This window comes from Gekko japonicus, unplaced genomic scaffold (assembly GCF_001447785.1).
Source record: "Gekko japonicus isolate JY-2015 unplaced genomic scaffold, Gekko_japonicus_V1.1 scaffold1098, whole genome shotgun sequence".
Classification (NCBI taxonomy): domain Eukaryota; kingdom Metazoa; phylum Chordata; class Lepidosauria; order Squamata; family Gekkonidae; genus Gekko; species Gekko japonicus.
In genome coordinates this window covers 334,343-338,329 of record NW_015160244.1, presented here as the reverse complement: position 1 = coordinate 338,329, position 3,987 = coordinate 334,343, and the positions used below count along the sequence as shown (strand labels likewise).

The 3,987-nt window shown below is 53.1% G+C and overlaps 1 protein-coding gene across 1 annotated transcript in view; it reads right to left on the bottom strand.

Moving 5' to 3' along the window:
- Positions 1–3,987, bottom strand: part of CLUAP1 (clusterin associated protein 1) — a 77,881-nt gene that overhangs the window by 62,741 nt on the left and 11,153 nt on the right. The gene's annotated exons all lie outside the window — the stretch shown is intronic.

The following is a 3,987-nucleotide window of genomic DNA, read 5'->3' as shown; positions in this document are numbered from 1 at the left end:
TACATGATACAGCAACCTTGCTAGAAAGATAAGTATTTCTGGGTCTGGTCGCTGCCCTGACAGGATACTTGCATTAAATGAAGGAAGAAGAAGAGGAGGAGGAGGAGGAGGAGATTGGATTTATACCCCTTGCTCTTCACTTGGAGTCTCAGAGCGGCTTACAAACTCCTTTCCCTTCCCCTCCCCACAACAGACACCCTGTGAGGTGGGTGGGGCTGAGAGAGCTCTGACAGAAACTGCGCTTTTTCGAGGACAGCTGTGCCAGAGCTTGTGACTGACCCAAGGTCACATCAGCAGGTGCAAGTGGAGGAGTGGGGAATCAAACCCGGTTCTATTCAGTGGAGCTTGCTCCCATATCGGGAGTAGGGATAAGAAGATGAAGAGGAGAAGAAGAGATTGGATTTATACCCCGCCCTTCAACTAGAGTCTCAGAGGGGCTTACAAACTCCTTCCCCTTCTCCTCCCCACAACAGACACCCTGGGAGGTAGGTGGGGCTGAGAGAGCTCTTTCGAGGACTGCTCTTGGGAGAACAGCTCTGAAAGAACTTGTGACTGACCCAAGGTCACCTGGCTGGCTGTATGCGGAGGAGTGGGGAAGTCAAACCCGGTTCTCCCAGATTAGAGTCTGCACTCCTAACCACTACACCAAACTGGCTCTCACTAAACCTACCTTATATAACCGAAGTGGTTAAGACGCTGAACTGCAGGCTGTGGAAGGTCAGTAGTTCAGCAGTTCGAGACCCGAGTGTGCCGCAAGACGGGGTCTCTAGTTCCAGCTCCTGCCAACCTAGCAGTTCGAAAGCAAGACATTGCAAGTAGATAAATAGGTACCACTTCGGTAGGAAGGTAACAGCGTTCAGTGTGCCTTGGTGTTTAGTCATGCCGGCCACATGACCACGGAAACGTCTTCGGACAGCGCTGGCTCTTCGGCTTTGAAACGGAGATGAGCACCGCAACCCTAGAGTCGGATTCGACTGGCTTTTGAGCAAGGGAACCTTTACCTTTTTACTTTATAGGACTGTTGTGAAGAGGGCAACAGGGCAAATCATAGGCAACGCTCTGGATGCCAGACGCATCGCATAACTCATTCCATGCAATCCTAAACACAGTTAAACCCTTCTAAGCCCATGGAGTTCAATGGGCCTCGCAGGGCGTTAACTCTGCATAGGACTCTGCTGATCCTCTCCTCCCCTCCCCCGTGCCCGTCACCGCAGCCTCCTTCTCTATATGGAGAGAAAAGACCTGATTTGTGCCTCCAAGTTTTAATGTGCACAATTAAAGAAAAATTAAAAATACGCCACGTCAACAGGTGCCGAGTCACGCATTTTCAGACACCCTGTTCTTTCACATTTTAACGAGGAACGTAAATGCATATTTTGCATAAGCCCCGGCTGACGTGGGCAGGGAAGCCACCGTGGGACAACGCCGCAATCCAGTGTGTGCGGGGAGGCAAAGGCTGCCTGGGGACGGAGAACACACGTCCTGCTTTGCGGGGGCAGAGACGGGGAAGGGGAACAGGGCAGGCCCACTCGCTCCCGTGCAACTTTGCAAAGGTTCGGTGCAGAATCGACGCCGCGTTTCTCAAACAGTCGCCTCCTCCGCTTAACCCAACATGGGTTTTCCAGGGCGGCTGTCGCAGATGTCGCTTCTTCTGAACGGCAGAGGCTGAGCGGTCCCCGTGCCTCGTAAGACACTCCATCAGCACTTGCCGCCGCCGAGAAGGGACGGGAACGGTGAGATGGAAGCTCCAGGGTCAAGTCCCAAAGCGGAGGCATTCTGATACACTCAAGATCCACTCGCTCCCGTGCAACTTTGCAAAGGGGCTGTCGCAGATGTCGCTTCTTCTGAATGGCAGAAGATGAGCGGTCCCCGTGCACACTCCATCAGCACTCACTGCCGCCGAGGAGGGACAGGAGCGGTGAGATGGAAGCTCCAGGGTCAGGTCCCAAAGCGGAGCCATTCTAATACGCTCAAGATTAGAAAGTGGGATTCAGACCCTGGGGATGGGTAGGTGGGTGGGTGGGGAGCATTGTTCCCTCTAAGCTGTGGAGTCTTGTGAGCAAACATTCTACTTTGTGAGCTACTGGCATGAAAGTTGTGAGCGAGCCATTTGACTACTGCATAAATTAGTCTGCTCTGGGGCCCCATCCTTCCTGAGCCAAGACAAAAATGTGTGAGCCGGAGGCTAAAAAACGGTGAGCGGGCTCACACTAACTCAGCTTAGAGGGAACACTGGCTGGGGAGCTGATCTCTTTCTCTAGATGGGACGGCAGGTTGAGGAGGCTCAATGACAGCCGAAGGGTCCATTAAGATCTGGCCTAGGTGGCTTCTTGTTGTGTATGCTGACCACCACCAGGGGCCAGCGAACAGCCAGAGCTTGACTCTGGGAGAACAATAGGGACTAGGCTCCTAGTCCCTCCCCTGGGGAACCAATGGGCACCGTGGCGGGAGATTCAAACCCACCAACAAGGTCCAGGGGTGTGTCCCTGGAGTGTATATAGTTGGCCTGCCGGCCGTTAGGGATAGTCTTGTTGTGTGCTAATAAAGCGTGCTTTGCACTATGCCAGTCTTTGTCTTTCGTCCATGCGGCAAACCCACTACACAATACTTCTTCAAAAAGGATTAGCCTCACGCGGCCCGGGACGGACATATCTAAAGGACCGCCTCTTCCCACACGCGCCCCGAAGAGCCTTGCGCTCACAGGATCGACACTTACTGGTTACCCCCGGCCCAAAGGACGTCCGCTTAGCCTCGGCCAGGGCCTTTTCTCGTGGAATCAGCTCCCACTGGAGATCGGGGACCGCGCGGGACCTCCTGCCCTTCCTGCACACCTGGCTCGCGCCGCCCGGCCTTGTGGTGAGGTGGCGGGCGTCCGTCTCCGTCGGCCTCCCTGCTCTGGTTCCCAACCCGCTGAAAAGGGCCCATCTGATTCCACCTTGTGGCCCTAACGGATTTAGATGAAAACTGCCGCTACCTGTGCGATTTTACCGCTCATTGTTTTAATGATTTTAATGGGGTTTTACTGCAACGAGTCTTGAACTTGGTTCTTTTGTGATCCGCCCTGAGCACTTGGGGGAGGGCGGAATGAAAAAAAAACACCTCGAAATAAATAATCAATCAATCAATCAATCAATGGAGTCTCCTTCGGCGGGGACGGCAGGGCCCAAATAAAATAAAATAAAAAAATAAATAAAAGGATCCGTGGAATTGATTTATTTATGATAATAACAACAATAACATGCAACAAGCCCCGCCCCCTGCTCCCAGCAGCCCTCAGTCAGAGCAAGAAGCAGCCAGGTAAGCCGCAGAGCCCTCCCCCCGGACCGCCTTCAGGTACGAGCTCTCCCTCCTCTGCAAGGGCAGATCTACATGTTCCCCTCCCCCCAAATAGCTAGCAATCCAAAACAGTCCAGTGGCACCTTTAAGACCAAGTTTTATTCAGGTACAAGCTCTCCCTCCTCTGTGAGGGCAGATCTGCACGTTCCCCTCCCCCCAAATAGCTAGCAATCCAAAACAGTCCAGTGGCACCTTTAAGACCAAGTTTTATTCAGGTACAAGCTCTCACTACTCTGTGGGGACAGATCTGCACGTTCCCCCCCCCCCATAGCTAGCAATCCAAAACAGTCCACTGGCCCTTTTAAGACCAAGTTTTATTCAGGTACAAGCTCTCCCTCCTCTGCGAGGACAGATCTGCACGTTCCCTCCACCCCCCAATAGCTAGCAATCCAAAACAGTCCAGTGGAGCCTGAGCGGTGGGTGTTGCCTTCTGACACACTGTCTAGACTGACTTGTCCATGTAAAAGAATCAGTGTGTAGGAGCTGTGTGAGCCACACTGTCAGTGATGTCAGGGGGTGTGGCCTATGCAAATGAGTTATGCTAATGAGTTGTGCTAATGAGCTCCTGCACCTCTTTTTCTATGAAATGACCCCTGACCATGAGCCCCTGATGGGCAGAAATGCACTTGGGGGAAATGGCTGCAAGCGGCT